This window comes from Leptopilina boulardi, unplaced genomic scaffold (assembly GCF_019393585.1).
Source record: "Leptopilina boulardi isolate dan_hultmark-lab unplaced genomic scaffold, ZJU_Lbou_2.1 LbouV2_71, whole genome shotgun sequence".
Classification (NCBI taxonomy): Eukaryota; Metazoa; Arthropoda; class Insecta; order Hymenoptera; family Figitidae; genus Leptopilina; species Leptopilina boulardi.
In genome coordinates this window covers 126,417-142,561 of record NW_026138018.1, presented here as the reverse complement: position 1 = coordinate 142,561, position 16,145 = coordinate 126,417, and the positions used below count along the sequence as shown (strand labels likewise).

Sequence of the window (16,145 nt, the reverse complement as noted above, 5' to 3'; positions counted from 1 at the left end):
ATATATATATATATATATGTATTGGATTGCACAATTGGAATTTTAACAAAAAACAATTATTTTGGAAAGAAACCAAAAACCCGTATCGACATTGATTGATTTAATTCTCTTAATTTAAGCGATTTTAGAGGTGTATTTTTTTAAATTTGAAAGTATTTTTCCACTTTTATAAAATTTATAAAAATTGGACAAGTTTTTATCTGACTGTAAACTAGTTTTACTACTTATAGAAAAATTAATTTTAATGTAACTAAAAACTATTCTTACTAAACCGATAATAAAACTATACAGGAATTTGTAAATTTTCAGTCTGACTAATAATTATTAGGCAATATTAAAAATGAATAACTTACGTTTTTCCCCATTTTGTAGATTAGTTTCTCATTATCAAACTTCGAAACAAATGAGCCTTTCTGAAAAAAATAAAAGAAATTTTTTAATTAAAGAAAATTAAACTATATTAACTAATTTTTAATTCATATATTATAATATTTAAATTTTAAAGTGAAAAGATTATAGGAAAGTTTAGAAAGCATCCATATCATAATTTCTCTCTCTATATACATTATCCTGAAACTATCGTTAAACACAGAAAACTGTAATTATCATTAACGTTGAATAAAACTTGGGGAACGAAATCAGGAATAGAATAATAAGTATCCTTCGTTCGATTTTCAATAAAAAAAAGGACAAAAAAAATCAGAAGAGGAAACGGAATAAAAAAAAAACTTGTAAAATATTCCGCGAACTGTAGTTTAAGTCAACAAATGGAAAGATTTGCTTTTAAAATTATCAAAAATGGAAATATCGAGAATAGAGATATGCAATTTTTCGATTGTTATATAGATGAATTCTTAAATTTTATTATTCTCGACTTTGTATATAACTTTCTTGTAAGAAACTTTACTTTTACCTAAAAGTTTATATATATGCGGTTATAAAGACATATGTTATGTATATATCTACAAGTTCTTAATGTGAACATAAACTTTGTTACTGAATAGAGAGAGTGAGAGAGAGAGAGAGAGAGAAAGCATTACTATTGATGCATGATAAGACGAGTAAGTTGGTTGCTGTTTAACTTTGATGTTACTATAATATATATATAAATATATGTATATATATATATGGCGTTTATGTTATACTCTCCAAAAACATTAAAATTTTCCCTCTTACATCTTATATTCTTGTTTTATATCATTTTCAACCATTAGAATTTAGGTTCTTCAAAAACATTATTTATTTATTTAAAATTTACGCAGGTTTTGCATTTGCGTAAAGTAAATCGTTTTAAAAAGATATTTTCATAACGCGGTGCAAAAAAGAGGCACTTTTTTAGCACGCCGTGCTAAAAAGTGCGTTTTTTTGCACCTTTACATGAAAAGTATCGTTCGTAACTTGTGTTAATATTTGCAGATTTTTGAAAAAGTGTTTTTTTTGGGACGAGCTGTAGGCAAAGCTTCGCTTCGCCTACAGCTCGTCCCAAAAAAAACACTTTTTCAAAAATCTGCAAATATTCACACTCGTTACGAAATATACTAATTACGTTCTTAAAATAGAAAGAAAATGTTGGTTTTTACGTTTAAAAACATACGTATTTTAGTCTGAATGAAATCGACTTTTACTACTGGTTGAGAGAATAATAAGAATTCGAAAAATCCCAGTCTGACCAAAACTGATCTGTACTACTGAAAAAAAGTTTCCAGGCTACTATGATGTTATGTCTGACTAAAATTGATTTTTACTACTAAAAAAAAATTCTTATTTTTAACAAATTGGTAACCACTCAAAAATAATTTGTAAAAATTTTCAAAAAATTAAATTCGCTAGATAATCGTTTGGGAATGCCGCCATAGTGATTAGAAGAAAGTTCTGAACAAAAAATGTATGGCGCACTTTTAAATTGGTCCAGCGGATGCTGAGCTACACTAGAAAACAAATTTGGAAAAAATTTAGAAAAATTAAATTTGCGAGATAATCGTTCTGGAATACCGCTATTAAAATAAGGGAAAAAGTTTCGAACAAAATATGTATGGCGCACTTTTTGATTGGTCCAGCGGATGCTGAGCTACACTTAAAAATATTTTGGAAAAATGTTTGAAAAATTAAATTTTTCAGATAATCGTTCGGGAATACCGCCATAGTAATTAGAAGAAAGTTCTGAACAAAAAATGTAAATTTTTTCTTTTTGCTGTTATTATTTTATTATTTTTTCAATTGTTTTTTTGGGGTTATGTCAAAACCCTGATTCTGATGGGGTTAAATTGGTGTTGGGTAGGGCAACAGCAACACCCGACTTTTACTACTGTGAGAAAGTTATAACAATACTTTGACGTTAGGTCTGACTAAAATCGACCTGTACTACTAAACTTTTTTTTGAGGAATACCACGTCTCACTGAATTCGTCATTTACTACTGAGTCAGCAATGTAAAAAATTATAAATTGTTTTTTTTCTGAAGCTTTATTAATAATAAAAAGCCGTAATAATTCAGTCTGACAATAATTGAACTTTACTACTTATTAAGGAGTAATAAAAGTTCTAAAAATGTCTGACTAAAAATGACCTATACTACTGCAATAAAAAAAATCATCCTCTAACCAATACTCTCTTTTACTACTGAGAAATTTAAGAGCTTGAAAAATCCCTGTCTGACTAAAATCGATTCTTACTACTAAAACTAGAATAAAATGGATGCGTAATATCCGTCTGACTAAAAATTTACTTTAACTACTGATATTACAGTGGTACAGGTAGTACGGGTCGGTTTTAGTCAGACCTAACGAATTCTGATAATATTCTCACAGTAGTATAAGTCAATTTTAATCAGACATAACGTCAAAGAATTATTTATCAGAGGATGATTGAATCAGTCACATGCTGATTTCTCTTCTCATTTCTATTTGAAAAGAGAGAGAGAGAGGGGGGGGAGGGAGGGAGGGAGGCGCAACTGATGCAGCATTTTCTCTTTTTAAACAAAACATTGTTGACACAGCGTTCAGCTTTTAAGGGGGCGGGAATTCATTTTACAACGCGTGGAGTTGAAAGTACTGCTACATGTTTTACGACGACAGCGACGATTGCTTTCTGGCCAGGAGTAAATGGACTCATAAGTTAGAGAGGAGGATTTTAGAGTCTGGTTTTAAGCTCTTTTTGGACATCAATTTTGAATTGGGAGCTTTTAAATTAAATTCATTGGTCAATATTGATGAAAATCTATATAGTGGAAAAGTGATTTGTCACTGATAGCGAATTTTCACATCTGGTAGCTAATATTTATTTAATATATTTTATGAACAAAAAGTAATTTATTTATATTTTTTAAATAGTAAATATTAGTTTAAGTCAGACTTGAATTTTTAAAACTTATCAAGTATATCAGTAGTCAAAATAAATTTTAGTCCGGCGGATAATAAAGTCGATTCTTTTCAAAAAAAAAAATATATATATATATATATATATATATATCTGACTGAAAATTACTTTGACTACTAATATACTTAGGATATAAAAATTCAATTATTCTCAGTCTGATTAGAAATGACTTTTACTACTAAAACAAAATTAATAAATTATTTCTGTTTTTTAGTGAAATGTCTGGCTAGAACTGACTTTTACTACTAATCACAGAAAATGCTGCATCAGTTGCGCCTCTCTCTCTCTCTCTCTCTCTCTCTCTCTCTTATTTTTCTCTCACGCTCTTTATATCAAATAAGCTAAACATAGAGACTAGAGGCGGAATCAGCATGTGACTGATTCAATCATCCTCTGATAAATAATAACGAGATCAGCAAACTCAAAGAGAGGAAAAACGATAAAACAGAGAGACAGAGAGAGAGAGAGAGAGAATCATTTTCCGTTTGAAGTTGCCAAATATCGCAAGACATTCCACACAGGAGGTGAATATACGTTTCGAATCTTGACCGGCAAAATAAGGAGTCGAGGAACTCTCCAGGGTGGACATCCGCGGATTCTGTTTCTCTCTCTCTCTCTCTCTCTCTCTCTCTCTCTCTCTCTCTCTCTCTCTCTCTCTCTCTCTCTCTCTCTCTCTCTCTCTCTCTCCCTCTCTTTTTCTCTTTCTCTCTCGAATTCCAGGGATCAATGCGTCGGTGCGCCAAAACGCCTGCGCTACCTTTAACCCCCACCAGTTTGTCTATTTCCGGTGTATGTGTATATGTGCTTCTACCCCCTCCCCCCACCCTTCACCATTGGCAATTCTCTTTCCACGAACCACTCTCTCTCACCTCTTGACGACTCCCATCGGCGTCCGCGCGAACCCTCGGAAATTCTAAACCGTTCGCGCCTGTGCATGGCAAGCACTGAAAACCGAGTGGCAAAAGAAAAGTTCGCGAATCCGGCCTTAAGGGACTTTTAGGGCTGGTAGGCTCTCAACCCTTCGCTAACAAGGGTCGCTCGAGAATAACAACAATAATCCCAAGTGTCTGTGTGTGAGTGCGTGCTGTGTATATTTTTTTTTATTTTCATTTCCTAAAAATACGACGAAAAATTAAAAAAAAAAAAAAAAATTTTCAATTATTTTTTTCGAAAACTGTATTGACAGCACGGTGACAAAGTAAAAATACTCTCAACTCGGATAAAGTGAGATGATATAAGAAGAGAATGAAAGTGAGCAATTTTCAGTGACCACATTAAAAAAAAAAAAAAAGTGGAGAAAAAATAGTGTTTGAGTGAGTGCTAAAACTTGTTTTCACCTTTTTTTATTCACTGTTTTTCAATTTCTTTTTTTTTTATTTTTTTGCAAAAAAAAAAAAAAAAACCGGTGCGCGTAAAAGTGTTGTGAGGATATCATGTATCCTCGAAAACAACCCTTTCAAAGGGGTTGATGTTGTGACGATAATATTCAAAATAGGTCCATCAAGTCCAGACGGCGGTCCCGCTTATCGCTCCAACATTGAAAGAAAGTGAGTTGACAACATCGTTTATCACGCAGTTAATTAGCTTCGGCCTATATACATATATATATATATATATATATATATATATATATTATTTATAAAAGTCTATTTTTATAAATTCCATCGATGTGAATTTTTTACGTGTCACCTGTAAATTAGGTCTTCAATAAGTGAGAGAAAGACTTTTTTTTTGCCACAGTTGCGGATAAAAGGAATGTTTCGCGGTGAAGAGCAATTGCTATCTTTCAAATGCCTGCCAATGAATCGCGTGAAATTTTTTTTTCATTCATTTTTTTTTTTATGAAAGAAAATCTCTTGCTGACTAATTAATGTGATTTTTTCTTCTTTGACAAAAATAGTAGTTGAAAAATAGTAAAATTTTGTGGAAAATAATTAAATGTGTAAAACAATTGCTAAATGTAGTAAAAAGTTTAAATACAGTAGAAAAGTAGTAAAAGTACTAAAAAATAGTAACAATAGCGAAAAAAAAATGCAATTTTAGTTGACGATTACTGAAAATAGTTTTAAAAAAACTACAAATGTGGCAGAAGACTAATAAATATGGTAATTTGGTACTATTATAGTAGAAAATTACTAAATTTAGTAAAAATGCGGATTGTGCTAAAAAAAATTTGCTAAATATAGTAGAAATTTACTAAGCGTAGTAAAAAGATTTATAAGTATAGTAAAAAAATAGTTTTACTAAAAACTAGTTTTTTACTGTACTGTATGAAGTAAGTTCTTAGTAAATTTAGTTTTCTTACTATATTTTGTCGACTTTTTACTATGCTTAGTGATTTTCTAATACATTTAGCAATTCTATACTATATTTATCTGTCTTCTACTAAAATTTTAGTTTTTTTTTACTATATTTAGTACTAATATAATGTAAAAATACTAACATTCATAGTTAAATAAATGTATAGTAGTAGAAGAGAAGAAAAACCAAAGAAGAATTGTAAGAAATTACAATTTTAGTAGAAGATTACTAAATATGATAAGTAAATACTAATTATAGTAGAAAATTACAAAAACAAGTAAAAATACTGGATTTACTAAAAAAAATTTGTTACATATTGTAAAAAATTACTAAGCGTAATAAGAAGACAAATATAATTAAAAATCTATTTTTCAGTTAATGTAGTAAAATAATAAAAATAGTAAAAAATACTATATGGAGTTTTTAGTAAAACTAATTTTTTTCTATTATATTTAGTAATCTTTTTACTACGCTTAGTAGTTTTCTACAATTTTTAAAAATATTTTTCAGTAGAACAAATATTTTTACCAATTTTTGTAATTCCCTACTTTAATTAATACGAAATTACCATATTTAGTAGTCTTGTAATTTTTTCTACATTCATTAGTTGTATACTAAATAAAGTTAAAAAAAACAATCAATATTATTTACTTTCATTAATATTAATAGAAAGTAAAATTTTTTCATTTCCTCAAAAAAAAGAAGTGAATTCTAAATTATTTTGTCTATTTGCAATTTTCACCATTTTTGCGAGCGATACGTATTCTGCAACTTGTCCTTATAACTCTGTTTTCAATTGCTCCTTTTAAGATGGTAGACGCAATTTCAGAAGGAAAATCACTTTGAATGCATTAAAAAGCATCTAGACTCCTTTTGTAATTTTATTGCACTCCCCATAGTTTGCCCGTCTATTCAGAAATAAAAGGCATATTAATTTTAAACGTAGTGGCATTATATATATATATATATATATATATATATATATATATATATATATATATATATATATATATATCGCGTGAACTAAGAAATGGGAAGAAAAAAAAACTGAAAGATTGTATATATATATATATATATATATATATATATATATATATATATATACAAAGAACTTATCTCACAGAGAAAAATGTCAAAAGTAGCTAAATTATAATAATCGTTATAACTTCTTTATAACATATTTTATATGCATGAAAAATGAATTGAGATAAAATCTTAAGTCTTCTTTTTTTTAATAAACAAATAAATTTAATTAATTATTATATACACGTTTATTAGGTACCGATATATTTAAAAGGCAACATGAAAATATAAACTACTATTGAATGAGTTTATTAATAAAAATAATAAAAATAAAAATAATGAAAATAAAAATAATAAGCGTAACAATAATAGATACTAATAAAAATAAAAATAAAAAAAGTTAATTTAGTTACCTTAATAATATTGGAATACTCTAAAGTCAATGTTAATTTAAAAAAATAATTATTGGGTCAACATTTAATTAACTCGTTTATTTTGATAATGTATCTATGTTTAAATTGCTTTTCGATTATTATTAATGGATATGGATTATTAATTAGAAATGATTTCATATATTTTCATTAATGTTAGAATTGTAATTTTAGTATCAGTTGTAAAAATCAGTTTTAATAAAAAAAATTTTCAAATTCTTATTATTTGTCAATCAGTAGTAAAAGACGGAATTAGTCAGATATTAATATTTTTGTATATTATAATTATATTTTTAACTATTTATCATTATTTATATTATATATTTATAAATATAATTATAATTATATTATACCATTTATTTTATATTATTGTCGCCTCAGTAGTAAATGATAGATTTAATCAGACCTAACGTCAAAGTATTTTGGTAACTTTATCACAGTAGAAAAGGTCATTTTCAGTCAGACGCAACGTCAAAGTATTCTAGAAATTCTTTTTCAGTAGTATGGGTCAATTTTAGTCAGACGTATCTGGTAACTTTATTTTTAGTAGTAAAAGTCAATTTTAGTTAGACTGAAAATTTTCGAATTACTATTATTGCTTAATTAGTAGTAAATGTCAATTTTTTTACAGACACAACTTTAAAGAATTATTAATTCTGTGAAATAAATATTAATAATAAATTCGGTAATCAAAACAAATTTAAAATGTAAAAATTAATTTTAAAAATTAAAAAAGAACTTACTATTCATTTATTATTTATATATTATTTCACTACATGTATCATAAAAATGGATCAAATGTAAATTATTCTCAAAATACATTGCATATATACTCTCGCAAAAATATTTCTCGCCATTTTCAATAAAATGGAATACTATACTATAAGTACATATATATCTAAATTTACATTATAGAGAAATTTTATTCTCCACAAATGTAGGGTAAAAAAATATCTTAAAGAACCGGATAATTTTTCCATTTATATATATATTTCATAATTAAAAAATCATAATCATAATGGCTGAAACCACACAAAACGCGAAACTAATTATAATAATTTAATTTGATTATGGAATAATTAAATTTCATTACTACTTCATAAATGTCCATGAAATTGAATTATTAAATTTTTTTATCGCTGTTCATTTTGATTACTATATAATTGTTAATTAACTGATAAAAATATTTAAAGAACATTTTTTCAATAAATTAACAAGAAAATTAAAATTTATTTAAATTAAAATGAAAATTGAAAAAAATAATATTATTATTTTAATATTGATTCTATTAAATGTTATAAAATATTTTATATTTATTTATTTTCAATACGAATTATAATTCGTATAATATAATTATATGAAGGCATATAAATAAATATTAATTAAAAAAAAAACAATTACTTTGCAATTGGAACATATTTTATGTGTATCAGAATTTAACGCAATATTTATTCCATTAAGTGAATTTTAATTTTCTGCTTGAAATCTCACGACGGATTATAGAACTTAAACTCATGTAAATTAAGGGAACAATAGATTTTAAAGTACCATTATTAAAAAAAAAAGAATGAATTGATTTTTCCAATATTTGGAACAACCAAACATCCGTTCTATTCTAAGCGGTTGAATTTCCCCAAGTAGGATTTTATGTGAATCCAAGTTATATCAAAGACCGGTGGAGAATGGCCGGAAAAAAGTCCTTTGTTTCACGGACACAGTTCTCAGGGACGACTTTTTTTTATTTTAGTATAAAGCGCAAAATAAAGCAAAAAGCTCTTTCGTTAAAATCGATTTGTATGCTCGTTTAGAAGTTAGAATTTGTTTGTTTTATTCTATTTTTCATGTTAATTACAATTAATTATTGTTGTTATTAAAATTTTGTTTTTTCTATTTTTGATTTTTTTTTAATCAGTTTTTTTCCGCTAATCAAAATTTTGGAAAATAATTTTTGTTTGTAAAATTATTTTTCACAAATAATATTATCCTTACAACAAAAGTCAATATATACCTCGAATCTTTGAGTGATGATAATTACCGCTCACCTAAGCTATTAAGCTTCTTCAACCACTCACATGGAACCTCAAAAGCCCAAGTCTTTGAAGTTTAATTTCATTCAAAAGCGTTTTAGTGACAAATATTCAAATATAATTCCAGAGGTACTTTTAAAGGAGCAATACTTTAATAAAGATTCATTAAAAAAAAAACACATCAAATTGAGTCAAGAATTTTTTTTTAAGATTTTAATAAAAAAAAAATATTTCCAAGAAATTAATTAGAATTAATTTGAGGAATTTTTTTTTTCTTACTCAGAAAAATTATTTCATTCTTTGACAAAAAAATAAAAATAAATGAATCAATTTTATGTTGCTTTAAACATTTATTATTGAAATATTGAAATTTACCTCAAAAATTTGTTTTCCAATAAAAAGAAAAAATAATAAAATCAACAATTTCTTGAAAATATCAGAAGAAATTACATTTTTCAGTGAATCGGGAAATAAATGTTGAAAATTTTGTAATACAGGATTATTAGCCAGATTTCATTTCCTCACGAAACGTTTGTACGCGAGAAACTTGACTTTTCCGCAGACTAACGTTAAACGTTGAAACATTTCAGACTTTGATGCATGCGAGTTAATTTTACGAGCTTTCGCACTTTCATTTTCGGTCAAAAAAAAAAGAAAAAAGAAATTCTCTGACAGGAAATTACACCATGTTGTTGACCAGACACTGTTTAATTAATATATTAAGTAACAGAAATTTTACTATATTAACTTAAATAATAATTTATTTCCACTTTCAAAAAAAAATTTAATCTTTTAATTTTAAAAATTTTTTGAGTTATTTTTACTTTCAATGTAAAAAATATAAAAACTATAAAAAATATAAAAAAATATAAAAAGATATAAACAAATATAAAAAAAATATAAAAAATACGAAAAACAAAAATAAAAATTGTTACAAAGACTTTATACCAAAAAAGTAATGACAATTTTATTCCTAGCTTAGAGAAATTGTTTTTGCCCCTTGTCTTATTATATTATATTTTCTACAAAATTTTAGCTTTGACGTGACACATATTGTGAGCACACACATATATGTATATATAAACGAGTATTCTAAACTTCTTAGACTTTCTCATTCATAAATCCAACGGAAGGCATCTCATAAATCCCTATTTCACTCACCTAAGCGACCGGAGATTTTTCTCTAACATGAAATTTCTCTTTAGTTCAAAGTTTTATATATATATATATATATATATATATATACATTTTATTACATATAAATACATTCATATATTTTGTATTTATAAAAAATCATAAATACTATGCATTATTACTTCGGATTATATATAAAAAAAACCATTTAAAATATTTATTTTTAATTTCACAATATGTTACTTATATAACGTGTTCCATTTTTAGAAAATATTTGTCAAGTGTCTTATTTACTTTATATATAATCTCGAAATTCTTCTACTTTTCAATTTCATTTTTTTATTCAAAAAAAAAATAAATAAATATATAGGGAAAATTTCATTTTTCACTTTCCTTCACTCGACACTTTGACGTTTATTTTTTGTTTTACAATCAATAAGGGAATTTTTTTTATTGGTTATATTTTAGAATAATGACACTTCATAATAGAATCTATTCTCCGATCTAGAATGAACCAAAGTGGAGAAAAATTTTCAAAATTTAAAATTTACCAAATATCACTATAAAAAAAATCTTCTTCACTACAAAAAATTTATAAAAGAATTTTCTAAATAAAAAGTTATAACTAAATATTATATATTAAAAATGTATGAAAAATTTAAATAAAAATTTATAAAAAAAATTTATAAATAAAAATTTATAAACAAATTTTATGAATAAAAATTTATAAAAAAAAGTGTATAATTAATAATTTATTAAATTCTGTAATTAGGAAATGTCATTTAAGTAAAACTGATATATCCTTATTCGTAGAAATCTTCTGATATAAGTAATTTGACTTGATGAAAGTTGCTTGAAAGCTATAATTAATTTTAAATTTTCTAACATAAAAAATTTAATTTATTAAGAAATGTTAATTAAATTTAAGAAAACTATTTTGATATTACTTTTGTGTATTATTTTTTTGTTTATTTTCATCTCACTGTGCACTTGTTATAAACACTTTTTTGAATATTAACTTTCTTCGATAATTAATAATTAGTTATAAACATAGTTGCTTCATTTATTATAATTTAATTATTAAAATACATATCTGATGAAAGATAAAATTCAACTGACAGAAATTTAATTTGATATAATATTATTAAAAAAGGAAGATTGTTAATAAGAGAAAATTTCTCTGTAATTCGTTTAATTCAATAAATGTTCTTATAAATTATTTTTAACTTCAAGTATTGGAGGCCGATAAGAAGTTTATATATATATATATATATATACCTATTTATATACATCCTGACCTATCGATTTCCAAAACTTGTTATTCTTACATTTTTCTCTTCCACAGTATATCTTTCGAAAACTTCTCTTTTCTCATCGTAATCTCGTTTTCTAACATAACACGTTGCTTATCAGTTCATTTTTTTTATGCATATTCAACTTTGTTTATCAATAATCGATTCCTCGTCAAATGCTTCGACACAAGGTAATTGCTCATTCACAAAACTTTTTACCCGATAGAAAAAGAGAAAGAGAAAGAGAGAGAGAGAGAGAGAGAGAGAGAGAGAGAGGAGAGAGAGAGAGAGAGAGAGAGAGAGAGAGAGAGAGAGAGAGAGAGAGAGAGAGAGAGAGAGAGAGAGAGAGAGAGAGAGAGAGAGAGAGAGAGAGACAGTGATTGATGCATCAATAATTCGAGCATCATTTTTCTCAGATAACTATACAAGTGTTTCATTTTTCCACTAAATAATTTTAAAATTCGGTAAAGTAAATGTTCGGTTATATAAAAATAAATATTAAAAAATAAATATAAAAAAAAATATAAATGAAATTCTAATTAAATATTTAAAAAAATTAATTGTAGGCATTAGAAAAGGGAAAAAAAATTGTCGGATGCAAAAAGAGATCTATCTATAATTTTTTTCTATCAATGATTGAATTAAGGGGAGAGAGAGAGAGGTGAGAGAATATTATGTGACAAGTTTAGTGCGCTAATCTGAACGTTGGAAATTCACATCTTATCTGAAATTACACACATAACGAAGAGAAACAGTTGGAGTGCCAATAAGACGATTCTCTCGAGTGATTCGTCGAGATCGAGTGGTACTGATGCTGAAAGCAGCGTGTCTCCCGGTACATTCCCCGGAACTTTATTTCCCCGAGGATCACTACGTCAGTTTATCGCTCACAGGAATAACGCCACTTGTCCTATTCCTTCATCCGCGCCAGTCTCTCTCACTATATATATATATATATATATATATATATATATATATATATATATATATATATATATATATACTACATATATTCTATTTCCTTCTCGTTCATTTCTTCTTCACTTAGACCTTAGAGATTTCGAGTAATCAGACTTTTAGAACGTAAGTTATAATAAACATCCTTGCAGAGAATGAGAGACTTACTAAATTATTGAAGAAAAAAAAAGAAGATGATATAAGAAAGATTTTTCTCTAATTGCAGAAAGAAAATTCTCTTAATTTGACGCAGGAATCTTTTTAAATAAAGAGTAATTCATCTTGTGTTAATCACATGTCTGTGAAATTTGAGTTTTTTTTTTAACTAAATTAAATAGTAAAAGTAATATTTACTCGGACGGAAATTAATTTAATTTTCAAATCAGTAGTAAGAGTTAGTATTGGTCAGACGCGACATTTTCAAGTTTTCGATATTTTAAAATCAGTAGTAAAAGTAATATTTAGTCAGACGTGCCTTTTTAAGATTTTGTAATTTAAGAATCAGTAGTAAAATAAAGTTTTAGTCAGACACGAATTAACTTAATTTTAAAATCAGTAGTAAGAGTGAGTATTGGTCAGACGCGTCATTTTCAAGTTTTTTCATATTATAAAATCAGTAGTGAAAGTGATATTTAGTCAGACGGGGATTAACTTAATTTTTAAATCAGTAGTAAAAACCAATTTTAGTTGGACGTGCCTTTTTCAGATTTTGTAATTTAAGAATAAGTAGTTAAAGCAAGTTTTAGTCAGACATAAATTAACTTAATTTTCAAATCAGTAGTAAGAGTCAGTATTGTTCAGAAGGGTTATTTTTAAGTCTTTGATATTTTAAAATCAGTAGTAAAAGTAATATTTAGTCAGACATAATAGTTAAAAATGCAAAAATTTACGAAATTTTTATATCAGTAGTATGAGACAGTTTTAGTTAGGCGGGTCATTTCCAAGTTTTAGAAACTTTGGAGTCTAAGCAGTATTTACTTAGACGGGAAGTAATTAAATTTTTAAATCAGTAGTAAAAACCACTTTTAGTCAGACATACTTTTTTCAAGATTTTGAAATTTTAAAATCAGTAGTTAAAGCAAGTTTTAGTCAGACATAAATTAACTTAATTCTCAAATCAGTAGTAAGAGTCAGTACTGTTCAGACGGGTCATTTTTAAGTCTTTGATATTTTAAAATCAGTAGTAAAAGTAATATTTAGTCAGACATAATAGTTAAAAATGCAAAAATTTACGAAATTTTTATATGAGTAGTAAGAGACAGTTTTAGTCAGGCGGGTCATTTCCAAGTTATAGAAACTTTGGAGTCAAAGCAGTATTTATTCAGAAGTAATTAAATTTTTAAATCAGTAGTAAAAAACACTGTTAGTCAGACATAATTTTTTCGAGATTTTGAAATTTAAAAATCAGTAGTAAAAGCAAGTTTAGTCAGTCATTTATAAATTTTTTAAGTTTCCTGTCTGTCTAAAACTTTTTTTTACTACTTACACAAAATTTTCATAAAAACTCCGAATGTCAATAAGTAGTAAAAAGTACGTTTAGTCAGACAAAGAAAATTTTTTTTTTTAAATATCTCATTTGAAAATCTAGCGTCATAACATTTTGAGAAAGGATTTTAAAGTTAATTTCTTAACCGGAAAACTCTTATTGAAGATAGACATCACTGCGCATAAAGTAGTGCTTTTCGTCTTCAAAATTTACATATATTTCTATATACTATATATATATATATATATATATATATATATATATATATATATATATATATATATATATATATATATATATATATGTATAAAGACGTGTCACATCGAATTCGGAAACTTGAATCCTTTCGCTTCTCATTCGTATATAGCATTTTCCTTTGATGTGACGTCGGTAAATTTGCCTCGAGCACCTTTCTGTAGAAATTCCCTCTAACAGATACCTTTTGCCTCTATACCCACAATGACAGGAATACCTTGTATCGCATTTTTTTCCATTTCGTCTACATCCTTATTTGAAGCCGAAAAAATATTTACCTTGGCAAACTTTCACCCGCAATCTTTTTCTCGAATTGATTATTCGTTTAATCGTCCGTAAATATATGGTCTATTTGATAAATTTCGAGATTTACTTTTTTTGCCCTCTTAATCAAATTGCTCTAATTTTTATTTTTTTTAAGTGTTTAAATTTTTTTTAAATTTTCAATTTAATAAACAATAATAATTACTTTGTAAATATTTTCCAAAAAAAATTTATACTATTTAGGTACTTATAAAATTATAAAAAATTACTGGAAAAAAAAATTCAGAATAAATAAAATTTGTTTATTAATTGGAATTTTAAATTTAAAGAATTTTATTAGAAATAATAATAATAGGTAATTCCTGCGCAAAAAAAATAGAATTGAATATAAAATAAAAATAATTGAAAACATAATGAAATTTGAATCACAAGGGAGAAATGTGTGCGATTATGCGATATAAATTGTTTGCTTCCGCGAGGAAGAAGGAGTATATATAAATAGAACTTTAGTGCTTGTTATGTTTAATAATTGCATAATATTCCAGTTTGTACAATCAACACGAGCAAATCAGTCTGGGCCACAATTGTGAACTGGATCTCATTTACTCAACGAAGTTGCTTTGCAAACACTATGAATCAAGGTAGTGTATTTCCTCAAATTTATTCTCCCCTTACTACATATATATATATATATATATATATATATATATATATATATATATATATATATATGCTTGATCGACTTTAAAACTATTTCAACTAGATTATTCTTTTAAATTAAATTTTACTTCCTCTTTGGTAAATTTTGCTCTTCATGGATAATTAATTCTTTGCAAAAGGTGTATATGTATATATGCGCGGCAATAATTAGAATTCAAATTTCTCCGCTGGTAAAAGCAAAGGACTATTTATATGTATATGAAATGCCTGGAATTCACTAAGTCAATTTCCACTTTAACTTTGCATTTGTATAACATGCGGGAGAGTTGAGTTTTCCTTATTGTAACAATGAGTTTACTTTTTTTCTAAAAGTAGAAAAGTGGAAACAAACATTAGCTTTCCTTTTTAATTCAATTATAAAAACTGATCAAGGAATACTTTTTTTTATTTTTCAAATACTAAAAATATGTTTCAATATTTTAATACTTAATAAACGTGTCTTAAAATTACTTATGTTACTCTGATGCTGAAATTCTAATTTTTAATGGCTGACTAAAACTCATTTTACTACTGATACAAAAAAAAATTAAATAACTTTCTGTCTGACTAAAACGTGGTTCTACTACTATTACTCAAATTTTGGACGAAAAAAAAAATCAGTCCGACCAAACATGCCTTTTACCACTGAACCAAATATTTATTTTCCTTTTCTTTTTTTTATCCTTCATTGTATTTTCGATTTCCATTGTTTTCATAGTTTTTTTTCTACTGAAAGAAAAAAAAAAGAAAATGCCAGTTAAAATTTATTTGTTACAAGAAAAACATTTTTTTTTTTTTCATAATGGAAATATTTAAACAAAGAGTGGAAATTAATCAGGAATAATAAGTGTCAGTAATATGAAGAAAGTATAAAAGTCGGATGGAATGAGATTCATTGATAT

General features: G+C 26.2%; 1 protein-coding gene across 1 annotated transcript in view; it reads left to right on the top strand.

The window, feature by feature from the left end:
• The first annotated feature begins 4,220 nt into the window (after positions 1 to 4,220).
• Positions 4,221 to 16,145, top strand: part of LOC127290581 (uncharacterized) — a 95,322-nt gene continuing 83,397 nt past the window's right edge. The window contains exon 1 of the mRNA XM_051319269.1: positions 4,221 to 4,921. The gene's annotated coding sequence lies outside the window, so the exon portion shown is untranslated. The remainder of the gene's footprint in view (positions 4,922 to 16,145) is intronic.